The sequence below is a fragment of the Gorilla gorilla genome, chromosome 1 (genome assembly GCF_029281585.2).
Source record: "Gorilla gorilla gorilla isolate KB3781 chromosome 1, NHGRI_mGorGor1-v2.1_pri, whole genome shotgun sequence".
NCBI lineage: Eukaryota > Metazoa > Chordata > Mammalia > Primates > Hominidae > Gorilla > Gorilla gorilla.
Window position 1 is genome coordinate 189,491,090 of NC_073224.2, and position 13,932 is coordinate 189,505,021.

The 13,932-nt window shown below is 39.3% G+C and overlaps 1 protein-coding gene across 2 annotated transcripts in view; it reads left to right on the plus strand.

Moving 5' to 3' along the window:
* Positions 1 to 13,932, plus strand: part of FAF1 (Fas associated factor 1) — a 511,731-nt gene that overhangs the window by 477,882 nt on the left and 19,917 nt on the right. The gene's annotated exons all lie outside the window — the stretch shown is intronic.

Below are 13,932 nucleotides of genomic sequence, written 5' to 3' on the forward strand. Positions count from 1 at the left end.
TCAAATGAGATATATCTGTAGCCCTCAGAATATACCTGAGAATTGTATGTTTAACAGCTTAACAGTTAGATACCAGGTCAATGAATGTAGGTTCCCTAAGAATGAGTCATGCAAAACAAACAGTGTTTTGTGATTTGATAGTCTTACTACCCTGGGAAGTTACAGAAGGTGACCTGTATTCACTGTGTGCTTGCATTACAGCACAATATTTGATAGTCTCTCATAGTATTCTGGGGCAAAGTAGAGAGATACAGATGTGTTAGATTCATTGCTGATTAAATGGTTGTGTCCAAAAAATGTTAACCACCATTTCCTTGTAGGGAACCAAGAGGCTCTGTATTTAATCTTTTATTACTTACCATATTTATTGGCAACCTAAATGAAGACTTTATCAGATTTATAGATTATGAAAAATAAGATTCAAGAAAATCTTAAAATACTGAAACTTACACAAAATGAAGCTGCAGAAATTTCACAGAAATGTGTAGAAATAGATTCCTTTAGTAGAGGTTATGGTCGAATTAAGCTGAATACACGTTAATAACGCGTTGTGGCTGCCAACAAAAAAGCTAGCTCCTGTTTTAGAGGTGTAATCCCAACCAGAGATTAACTTAATGGTCCTGTTTAACTCTGCACTAAGATAAACTACCCACTGGGTGATGGGTACACCAAAATCTCACAAATCACCACTAAAGAACTTACTCATGTAACCAAATACCTGTTCCCCAAAAACCCATGGAAATAAAAAATTGAAAAAAAAAACAAACTACCCCTGAAATAGTCTTTAGGCTTCATGCTGAAAAACGAAGCCTGAAGAAATAGGAGCATGTCTGGAGCAGGGCTGGTAGGAAGGTGAGGGAGCTGGAAATCATGTCATTTAAGGAACATTACCTCTAAAGAAGGAAGGACCATGAGAGATGTGATTGTTGTCTTCAGCTACTTGAAGGCGTGCCTTGTAAAAGAGGGATCTGATTTTTTGAGGCTGCAGGGGCAGAACTGGGACCAATGAGTTGAAAGTTACACGAGACAAATTTGGCATAGTGTAACAAAGCATTTTCTAAGAAAGGAATATCTTGTGTCGTGAAGTGTTAATTTTCCTATCATTGGAGATTACCAAATACTACTCTTTTCAGCAATAACAGATATATATATGGAGAGGGATTCATCCCTGGTATTCCTGCTTTATATGGAATGGGACTTGGACTTGCTTAGCTCTGAAATATACAATAAATCTTCTGTGATTCCATTGTGATCTAGGTATAGTAACCTAGCATACCAAAACCAAGAGTTTCATTAAGGTACATCTAAGTCCCTCACATTGGCTGTCAGGTTTGCAGGATAGAGACAGAAACTAGTGATATCCCCTCTGGGTGGAATAAGGATCTTGCCACTTATTTCTAAGCCCAGGAGACTGTAGTGGATCCCAGGTGCTGACTATTGTTCCTTTTCTCACTGGCCCTGCCTACTGCTCCAAGGTCATCCCCTTTATTTGTATATAAGGCACACAAACATGCACAAGGGAACACATGCCTGCATATGTTCTTACCACACAGCCAAGTATGAAAACTACCTTAACTTCTGTCACTGAAGTTGAACTCTCAGTGTGTGAACATTTAACAAAGAACCATTATCAAAGGGTTCAAGATCAGCCTTGTTCTCATACTTTATGTTCTGTGATGAAAATCTCACCTCAGAGAACTTAAAAAACTTAGGAGCTAAGTTTGCCCTTCCCAACCCTTAGTTTTAAGTCACTCCCTTTCTGAACGGGTCTCATCTTTAAAAATGGAAGTACTGAAAGAAATAGAGTTTAAGGACTTTGCATTTTAAAATTAAACTTTATTTTCTTTCAAATTAATTTTTAAAGCTTATTACTGACAGAGATGGGGTGAAAATATCTTAAAAGGAGCTAGGCTTTTTGATCATTATTAAGAACCTCTTTCCACAGGGTAAAACTCTGGACTGTGGAAAGTTGCTGTTGAAAGGAAACTGGGGAAATGTGATGTGAAATGTAGAGTGTTCTTGGGCCTGCTACTATCTCCCTGTGGTTGCCAGCATAGTGCTTCATATATAAGCATCAGTAACTGTTGTTGAATGTTAATAACCTCAGGCTCCCCTAATCTCTGGTTCCAGAATGAACAGAGAGGCTGGTCCAAATGAGAACAGATGCTCTAGGCCCACCCAGATTCCAGACCTAAACTAAGAAAGCCCACCCAGGACTCTTTAGGCCTCCTAGAGCCAGGGGTGGGGTGAGAGTTAAAGGCCCTTCATTCTTCTCTGAATTCTCTTTCAAGTCAAATGACTAGTGTTTTTGCAAGGCTATTCTGTAACAGCCATCTGTGTCTGCAAGGATTAGGATCTAATTTGTAAAAGTCATCTTAAATTACAGCCAAACTAAAGACTGTTAAAAAGCACATCTTAAGGCCTTGCCTCTTTAATAACAAATAATATAAGCCTTAACTCTAGGAGTCTTAATTGTGTCTTCAGCCTTTTCTCCACAAAGCAGAGACTGGTTTCTCAGCAGAGGACCTGATAAGTGTTCTTCTGTACCTCCCATGCCTGCCACCCGCCCCTAACCAAAACAATACTTCATGTTAAGATTTCCCAGCTGTCTAACCATTTACTAAATGTCTGCTGAGCATACTTCCCTGAACTGAGCACTGTAGGACAACCAAAATAGCCGCAGACATAGGCCTTCCCCAGAAAACTGATTCAAGTTGTGGAAGCATTGAGTTACTTGGTTTTGGGGTTTGTGTGTGTGTGTGTGTGTGTGTGTGTGTGTGTGTGTGTGTGTGTGTGTGTGTGTGTGTATGTTTTCCCCAATTTTGCTAATAACAGTTACTAAGAGAAGGAATAGTATTTATTTCCAGAGCTCTACCTCCTGGACATGTTAGAGCCGTATGAACATCAGTGGCCCATTTGCCTTACTTGGGCATTGCCTTGGAAATGAGGTAGTTGAGTCCTAAAAGCTGAGTAATGACACTCACCCCACTACTCCTCCTATAGGCCAACTCCTGTCTCTGAGTTAGAGTAAGGGATTGCTGCCAGCTCCCCCAGCTCCCCTCCAGACCTACGGTAGCCCAAACATAGGCCCTTCCCAGAAAAGCTGATTATCACTCATGCCACTTGGTAAGAGGTTGTCAGTATCCCCCAGCCTTCCCCCTCTGTGCCACTTCCTTATCTTCTGTTTTCTCTCCTCTTTCCTTTTCTACCCCTTCCCTTTTTTTCAATCCTATTTTACCTGTTTTATCTTCTCCTCCATCTTTCCATTCTTCCTTTCTCCTTATTTCTTTATCCCACAACTCTTCTTTCTGCCTACTCTTTTTCCATTTTTTGCCTACCCATATCCACATCCCTCAGAGGAGCTCTGTCTACAATTGGAAAGTGAGATCTTTCAATTTATAAAATGACTGGAAAGCACTAGGAAAGGAGGATGAGGAATGGCAGATGAACTCTAAGAGTCCACTGATAGCCCATATGTATTGCCACTGATATAATGACACAGCCTCTGTTCTAGCCTAGGGAACATGCCTTTTTCTAGATCTATAGATATGAATCAAACAGACAGACATGCATTCAGGAATAAACTGTTTGCTTATATTTTATATCTAAAACAAAGTAATGAGGGAATTTATATTTTGCCCCAGCTTTCTAGGTTTTTTTCTCTGTAACTATAACTCATAATTTTTGTTTCTCCCTCTAAGACTTAAAGGAACAGGAGAATGAGTATAATCAAGCTCCAGCATGGTTTTCCTAGAGTAGACCTTCAGTAAAGGTTTGTTTAAATGTACTGGGGGAAAAGCCTTTCAAATTTGGGGTATACAAATTCCTTCCTCTGTCACCCATCCACTTTTATTATGCTAAGCACCAAGCTAAACACTGCAAACACAGTGAAGAAAAACAATGGCATAGATGTCACCCTTGTAGAATTTACAGTCTGAATCCAGAAGCTACAGCTAGATGAAATTTGACTTGACTTCATCGATAACACATGGATACTATTTGCCACCATAAGGAGATAGAAGCAGTTTAATTTGCATTTAATTCATATGTTCTCTCATTATAGCAAAACATTTGCTGTGCAACCGCTCTTGTTTCAGCCTTCATACCAGGTGCTGGTGATACAGAAATTTTAAAAAAATTGTTACTGACCTTGAAGAGTTCACATTATAGTAAAAACACACATCCAAAACAAATTGCATTGCAAATTATACCCACAGTTAGAAGGATAAGTAATTTCAGCAGGCTGTGATAACGGAAAGTATTATAAAGGAAGTTAATTTTACCTGAGCCTTGCACAGAGGGATGTTCAGTGAGTGGAAGCAGAATAGCAAAGTCAGAAGTAAATGGTTCAGTGGTAGTTAGTCTTGCATATGAATCCCACTCCATCATACTGAACATTGGACAACTTACTTGACCCTGCTGAACTTTTATTTCTGCATCTTTGAAAGAGAAATGATAATATCTGACAGGGTTGTGGTAAGCGTTATATTAAGTGAATATAAATTACTATATTCATAGCACATAAAACAGTATTTGCTGTAATAATCCTAAATAGAGAGAGGCAGAAGAGGTAGGAAGGGCTTACAGTTAAAGAAAATGTGGCAGCAGTGAATTCTTTCTCTAGAACAGTGATGGATATCAAATTTGAGTTACAAATATCTAGCTGTAACCCAGGCTTAAGAATATATCATTGAAATCTTAATATCTGATATTTGCAAAGGATCTCAGAGATATGAAGGCCAATGCTGCCACTTTACTGGTGGGAGAATCAAGGGAGGTAAAATTAAGCACTTAAGTCACTTGAACAATTATAAAAGCAGAGTTGATACTGACATCCAAGTTTTCTTATGACCATTGCTTTTTGAGATTATTGAGTCCTTTTAAAAACTGTTAATAAATTATAGAGTTCCATTTTAAAATTAGAGTCATAGAACTAGAAAAATCAACATTAGAGACCACCTAGTAAATGCAATAAATTGCAGCTGCAAGCATCAGTATTTTAAAATATTTTGTACTACAAAAACCTTCCTATGGTAATACCTCTAATATTGTAGTGGGATTGATTTTCAATTTATATTAGACTAAGTTTTATTTTTTTAAAAAACAAGAGCCAGAAGGAAAAACTTTAATGCCATTGAATGACTGTATCTTAAAAGCTTTGTTCTCAAAATAAACCAAGATGAAGCATCTAATTGGTGAAATACATGTTAAAGGTACTACTGCTGAGCTTGTTCCATTCCCCTCAGTTATTTTGTATCACTGTATCTGGTTATTTGAAATTTTTCAGTATCCCTAAATAATCAAGATTCAGATAAAAAGAACTATGATTGTGTAATGGAACACAACTAGTATCTAGATGGTCGCAACATTAATTTTGCCTCTAAACTTCTCTCAAATCTGTTCTTTTCTTCTCTTTCCCTCTATACCACTGCCCAGGTCATCATAGCCCAAATTAAACCTATGGCTTCCTAATTCATCTCCCTGCCTCCAGTTTTGCCTCCCCACATCTATGCTCCTCACTGTCTCTTGAGTGATTTTTTTAAACGGCTTTGATGATCTCTGTCTCTCTCCTGCTTAAAAGCCTCCAGTGGGTTCTAATGGCCTGCAGAAAAAGTCCAAACTCCTTACCATGGCATACAAAATCTTCAAAATTTCACACCGTCTCCTTTTCTCACTTCTTCAGATTACCTCCTCAGCACATGCATCTCATCATTAAACCACAATAAACTGCTTGACTGAAAGAAACAAGAGACCTCACTAAGGTACAAAATACATTCACAGAATTATCCCACTCCTCTTCTGTCAGCTTTGGGAGATACCAAGACAGGTATGGTGTTAATATCATTCAGCAGATGGGGAACATGAGGTCTTGACATGAAATTACTTGCTTGAGAGTGTACATTCAATTAATTAATGACCACTGAGGACTGCAGCCCAGGCCTCTTGATTGGCTTATTTTCAAAAGTTTTGTTGTAAAGAAAACTGGTCCTGGATTATTTGACAGGACACCTGAATTTTTTAGGTAGAAGTCATTTGATAAAAACTGTTTACATAATATTTACAGCATTCAAAAAAAAGTAAATAGCAAAAGGTTTAAAAGAATAATATAGCTGCTGCTTAAATAGGTCTATATATGAAACTCTAATCTGACACAACAGCAACCTAATTAAAGGGAAAAATACTAGCAAGGGCAGTTTATATTTCTTTAGGTTATTCATTTTGTTTAAGAAATTTATTTTCTAAATTGTAAGTTTTAAATTTTTTAAATTTTAATTGTTGGCCAGGCACAGTGGCTCATGCCTGTAATCCCAACACTTTGGAATTCTGAGGCAGGCAGATCACTTGAGGTCAGGAGTTCAAGACCAGCCTGGCCTACATGATGAAACCCTGCCTCTACTAAAAAATACAAAAATTAGGCCTGGCGCAGTGGCTCACACCTGTAATCCCAGCACTTTGGGAGGCCAAGGTGGGTGGATCACGAGGTCAGGAGTTCAACACCAGCCTGGCCAAGATGGTGAAATCCCATCTCTACTAAAAATACAAAAAATTAGCCAGGCGCGGTGGCAGGTGCCTGCAATCCCAGCTACTTGGGAGGCTGAGGCAGGAGAATCACTTGAACTCGGAGGGCGGAGGTTGCAGTGAGCTGAGATCGCACCACTGTACTCCAGCCTAGGTGACAGAGTGAGACTCCATCTCAAAAAAAAAAATAGCCAGGTGTAGTGGTGTGCACCTGTAATCCCATCTACTTGGGAGGCTGAGGCACGAGAATTGCTTGAACCTGGGAGGTGGAGGTTGCAGTGAGCCAAGATCCTACCACTGGACTCTAGCCTGGGAGACAGAGCAAGACTCTGTCTCAAAACAATAAATACATACAAATAAAATTTTAATTGTCATATAATAATTTTATATTGTTATGGGGTACAATGTGATGCAGTTTTGTTGTTGTTGTTGTTGTTGTTGTTGTTTGAGACAGAGTCTCACTCTGTCATACAGGCTGGAGTGCAGTGACGCAATTACAGCTCACTGCAGCCCCAGCCTCCTGTGCTCAAGTGATCCTCCCACCTCACCCTCCTGAGTAGCTGGGACCACAGGTGCATGACACCACACCCAACTAATTTTTGTATTTTTTATAGAAATGGGATTTTGCCATGTTGCCCAGACTAGTCTCGAAGTCCTGGGCTCAGATGATCTGCCTACTTTGGCTATCCAAAGTGCTAGGATTACAGGCATGAGCCACTGTGCCTGGTGCAATGTGATATTTTGATATATGTATTCATTGTAGAAAGAGTAAATCAAGCTAATTAGCACATCTGTCACCTCACCTGCTTTTTTTAAAAGGTGAGAACGTTTAAAATACTCAATCCCTGCTTTGGAATAGGGAAACTGAGGCACAAAAGAGGTTAGGTAACTTGCCCAGTGTCATAGTAAATATCAAAACTAGATATAAACCTTAGGTATATGACTGCAGAGCCTGTGTTCTTAATCCTTATGCCATCATGCTTCCTGAGCCAAATAAGAAATAAATCAGTCAGGTGGATTATCATCTAGAAAAATACTTTCAAGGCTGAGCATGGTGGCTTATGTCTGTAATTCCAGCACTTTGGGATGCCGAGGAGGGCAGATCACGAGGTCAGGAGATCGAGACCATCCTGGCTAACATGGTGAAACCCCGTCTCTACTAAAAATACAAAAAATTAGCCAGACATGGTGGCACGTGCCTGTGGTCCCAGCTACTCGGGAGGCTGAGGCAGGAGAATCACTTGAACCCAGGAGACAAAGGTTGCAGTGAGCCGAGATTGCGCCACTGCACTCCAGCCTGGCGACAGAGTGAGACCCCGTCCCAAAAAGAAAAATGCTTTCAATGTGTAAATGAAGCTCAGTGTTACATATTTGGAAAGATTTCATCATCTCTGATTTATTCATCTCACCTTATAATTCCTATTTCTGGGTCACTGCCAGATGCTGGTAAAATATGCACTTAGTTGTATTTCACACCCTGTTTATCCAATACAGTTTTATTTTGCCAGCCACTCTGCTTAGTGCCAAGGAATAAGTCATGGTCCCACATTTAAGAATATTTCAGCCTCTCATACAAACAGTCCTCATACTGCAGTTCATGCAGTGGGTCCAAAGAATAGTCAAGCAAAAGGGGCAGTAGATCCCTGCTGGCGTGGGTAGCCAAAAGAGATTGTGTAAAAGAGATAGCAGTTGAACAAAACTGAGATAGATAGGATTTTTTGGTAGGTTGTTATCAGGAGAACATTCTCCACCAGCTAGGACAGCTTGAGGAAAAAGGTCTAATGTTGAAAAGCACAAAGCCATGTCTATATGGTAGAGTGTAGACCAGACTGGCTGAAACGAGGGGGCTTTGTCTAATAAAGTCCTGAGAAAAGGCTGAAGGGGGTTTGGGGACAGGATATATAAAACTGGAATACCAGGCGAAGGAGCTTGGCTTTATTCCACATAAAATTTGTTGAGTTACAGAATGATGTAGTCATCCGTTATTATCATCACAATAAGAATAACTACCCATACATTATTCCATAATTTACAGATTTACATTAGCTGGCACATAGCAGGTGCTCAGTAAATGTCAGTCGTTTGATCTCTTTCTACTGGCATTATCTAAGCGCTCTCATCCAGTCTTGTGGCAATAAATGTGATATACACAGTTACAACTCACAAATATATATATCCAGTCTAAATTCTCTCCTCAACTCCAAACATTTCTACATACAACGATCAACTCAGTATCTCCAGTTTGCATCCAGTAGGCGTCTCAAATGAAACAGTCAAAACTGAATTCCTGATTCCTACTGTCCCCCAAAAACCTGCTCCTCCCATAGTCTTCCTTATCTGATTAAATGGCAGCTTCATTCTTTTTGTTCAGGCAAGAAACCTTAGAGTTATCCTTAACTACTCTTTCTCTCCTTTCTCCAACTCATAAGCAAAATCTGTTGGTTTTACTTTCAAAGTATACCCAGAATCTACTTCTCACTACCTCTACAACTGAACCCTAGCCGAAGCCACTATAATCTCTTATTCAAATTATTATAATGATATCCTACTGGCCTCTGCCTCCATCTGTGATCCCCTTCAATCTTGTTTTCAAAAAAGACAGTGATTTTTTTTTAATAAGGCAAATCACGTCACTTCTCTTTTCGAACCCTGTAATAGCTCCCCATCAGTTTAGAGTGAAAGGCCTTTCTCGATCTAACTTCCTGGCATTTCTGTTACCCCTCTCCCACTCAGTCATTTCCATTTACCTTGGCATCTTTGCTATTTGTACAACACCATGAAACATGTTCCTACTTCAGGGCCTTGCATTTGCACTTTCTTCTACCGAAATAGTCTTCCTCTAGATAGTGCTCATGCTCTCACTTCCTTCAGGTAGCTGCTCAAATACTGCCTTTTTATTGAGGCCTTTGCTGACCAACCCATATAAAATAATAGTCTTCCTTCCCTGCCCTCTCTGCTCTACCTTCCCCACCCTGCCAGACTGACAACCCCTATTCCTCTTATCCTGCTCTCTTTTTCTCCACTGAACTGTTCACTATCTGACGTAATAGGTATATAGTTGTTTACTGTCTCCCTGCTACTAGAATAAAAGTTCTTAGAGGGCAAGAACTTTATTTGTTAACTAATACATTCCTGGCACCTAGGACAGTACCTGAAACCTAACTGATGCTCAGTAAATACCTGTTGAATGAATGAATGAATGATGCAAATTAACAAACAGCCTGTGAAATAATAATAATGCTGTCTTCTACTTATTGAGTTCCCCTTGTATGTTCCCATTATATGTTAAAGTGCTAGGAACTTTACAGGTATCATGTAATTGAATTCTTACAACAACCCTATGAGATTGTAGTATCCTTACTTTACAGTTAAGAAATCAAAAGCTCAAAGAAGCAGATTTCAAACTCATGTCCAAAACCTTTTATACCAGGCAGATATTATCTCCATTTTATAGCTTCAAAACTGAAACTGCAAATTAAGTGTTTTAACCAAGATCACGTAGCCAAGCAGTGGCAGAGCTGGCACTTAAATGTGACGGTAGTGATTCTTTCTGTTATATCTCACTGTTAACCTGGAAAGATGAATTAACATGGAATGAAGACCGAAGCCAGAAGAATAATTAAGGGTGTTGTAGTCTTTAAAATGATATGATAGAAATACCACCAGGCAGGGGAAGATTGGAGAGATGGTTGGATGTAAAGGTTACCAATGCCTAGACTAAGTATTTGGTAAATGGCCCATAGATTCTCCTGTCCTCTGTATACTTGGAGTCAGACAGATCTTTGTTCTAATGCTGGCACTTCCACCTGTTAGCTGAGGTACTCTGAGTACATCATTTCTCTTTTCTGTATTTCAGCTACTTCATCTTTCAAGTGAGGATAATGTCATGTGTCCTCACAGATAAATTGTGATGATAAGATCAAAAGTGATAATGAAAATACTTGGTAACTGGCAGAGGGCCATGCCATTTGAGTTGGTAATGGCTAAACTTCTTTAATCCATGTCCCAAAATTCACTACTTTTGACCTGTCTCTGGCCTTTTAAAAAATAAGTTTTTAGACACATTCTTCATTCTTAATATGACAGTGACTTGCACTTTGCCAGTTGCATTATAACAGACTCTTCCTTGGAAGAAAGTCCACTGTTTCTTGCATTCCCCTTAGTAAAATGCAGTAAAAATGTGTTCTGAGTCTTGGCAATGACAGGGAGACAGCATGATGATATAACACAAAGAACCAACTATTAGGGGGGCCTTGGGCAAGTCACATAACCACACTAAACTGGTTCTTTCGCCTGTAAAAGGCAGATAATAATAACCACCTTTGCGCTGGATATAAGAATTAAGTGAAGGCCAGGTGCAGTGGCTCACACCTATAATCTCAACTCTTTGAGAGGCCAGGGCAGGAGGATCGCTTGGGCCCAGGAGTTTAAGACCAGCCTGGGCAACATAGAGAGACACCCCCATCTCTATAAAAAATAAAAATTTAAAAACAAAGAATTAAGTGAGGTAATGTGAGGACACAGACATGGCACATGGTACATTCAAGACGTGAGGCTTTAAGATGTGTAGACCTTGTGCTGGGAAAGAATAGCACAGCTCACCAACTAGACCTACCTCTGGGTGTATAGGATGACATCACACCATCTCACTTTCACTCCTACTTTCCTCTAAGGAAGCATATTCTGTCTTCTCTCCACATTACTTTTATCCACAAAGCAAAATCCTCTCAGCTAGGGTTACGTGGAAATGTGACCAAACATCCAAGAAGTTTTGAGTGACTTTTGTTGGTAGAATTTTCTGCCTAGTTTTAAGAACAGTTGGGCCTGAGCCTTCCAAGAGGTGGTGGATCTCCGATGTGAAAGTTTTCTTTGAAATTTTTATGGCTGATTTCAGGACCTCTTCAGTTTTTACAGCCTTTTCCAGCTTTCAGTCAGACAGAGGAATTAACAATTACTAATGTTCTGTTCCATGCCAGACCTTGTGCAGACATTTCAGAAAGTATTCTGTCATTTAATTTTCATTCAACCCTAAAGCATAGATAGTAGTCCTATTTTACAGGTTAGACAACTGGGGCTAAGAGATGTTAAGTGCTATTTCCAGCACCACACACATAGTAACTGAGATAATTGGGATTCCAACCTCCAAAGTCTATGCTCTTTACCCTAAACAGAAAACATTTTCGTATAATGTGTTGGGGGTCCCCAAGACTATCTCTAAGTTCAGTGATTTCCTGGGAAGACTCACAGGACTCAGCGTATAATCACACTTGTGGTTATGAGTTGTTACAGCAAAAGGATACAAAGCAAAATTATTGAAGAAAAAAGGTACATGGGCAAAGTCCAGGGGAAACCAGGCACAACCTTCCAAGGGTCCTCTCTCGATGGAATCATACAGGACGTGCTTAATTACCTCCAGCAGTGATTTGAGACAACACATGTGAAATGTTGCCAACCAAGGAAGCTTATAGGGACTCTGCCCAGGGCTTTTATTGGGTGCTGAACACATAGGTATACTCTGCCAGACATATACCAAAATGCCAGACTCCCAGAAGGAAAGCAAGCATTCATCATAAACTATATTGTTTGCACAAACAGTTTAGGCATAATGAGCTACTCTTATCAGTTCTGGGAATAATGGTAACCCTTCTCAAACCCAAGTTTCTAGTTGCCAACCTTGTAAGCAGGCCTCTCAAACACTAGCAGTCCTGCTGTGTTAACCTTTCTCTGAACATATAACTTTGTTTTTTAAGATATTCTTGTCTCAAATTCACTTCTGGAGTTTACTGCTAGATATGTAAGGGGACCTCTGTAAACAGGGAAACTTCCCACCTTCGAACATAACTTAGTCCTGTAGCAAAGGGTATAAAAGTAGTCTCAGAAGAATCCTAACAAGCACCAATCAACCTGTATTTTCAAAGGAGATTTTCAAGACATCATGAGGGAAGCACAATCCCTAGAGATAGCCATCACCTAGTTTGTAGAGTATCAGCGTGTTCAATGCAAATTTGCCCCAGATTCTATAATGGTCTGCTCCGAACCCCTACGGTTGTCCTTGAGCCTGCAGCCACTTTCCCACACTGCCTAGGGAGAATACTTTCTTCAAATTGGCTACTTTAAAAAGGGGAGGAGTTGTTGATATTTATTTTTCTTGCTTGTTACTATAAACAAATACAGATCAACACTGTAAGGTTGATTTATTTAATACTACCTCTCCTCAGTCACATTTCATAGGCATTGTAGACTGAATCAAGAAAACACACAGGTTGTGGAGTCAAATGAATCAACTCTTCACTGAGTGATCTTAGGTTACTTTATTTCTTGGTAAAATGGAAGTAGCAATACCTGCTTCAAAGGCATGTAGTGAGCATTTAAAAATCGATATAAAATGTTTCATTCATATATATGTGATTTCCTAGGAAGATTCATAGGACTCAGCATATAATTATGCTCAGGGCTATGAGTTCCTAGAGCAAAAGGATACAAAGCAGAATCAGCAAGGAGAAAAGGTACATGGGCAAAGTCCAGGAGAAACCAGGCACAACCTCCCAAGTTTTTATATATATATATGTGTGTGTGTGTATATATATATATAAAATATTGATATGTTATATATTGGTATTAATATATAATATATAAAATATATATAATGTATATAATATATAATATATATAAAATTAACACAGGGTAAGAATCTAATAGTATAGCTGGTGTGATGGTAATGGTGATTATTTTTCTCCCCAACCCCATTCCCTCCTTCCTCTTTTTTTTTTTCTTTTTTTTTTTTCAGTGTTTTGGTTTCAAGAAGACAAAGAATCTTTGTCCAATATCAACTGTTTGGAAACTACCAGTTTTCAAGTAAAGATATCAAACAATGTGCCTTACATGCCTAATAACAAAAGATTGAGAGTGGTGTTCAATTAGAAATATCTAGAGTTTAACATTTGTCTTCTGTTTTACCAAACTAGCAGATTTCTTTCATAATTGGAAATATTCGTGAGTTACTTTATGGGGTTTTTCCCAGTGTGAGAGACAGGCGTATTTCCTCATAGAGATTGTTTACCTCATTTATGTCAGGGCCCTCTGGGAATTGCTCTGTATAAGTTCATTTAGGGCAGCAGCTATACTGTCTTATTTGCCTTTGTACCCTCAGTTTCTGGCACAGTACTTACACAGGTCTAGCACAAAGTAGAGGCTCGCTGAGTTGTGGGTAGGTAGATGGATAGATAGATGAAGAATGACAGGTATACACTTTGAAGGGTGTGATGATAATTACAACACAGTCTTTTCTATAAGGGCCAACCAAGTGTGGCAGGGCAGATACGACAGGAGAAGATCATCCTGGCAGACTTGTGGCACATACTGCCAAGCTAGATACAACATGAAAAATACACAGATTTGGCTGAATAAAAAGTC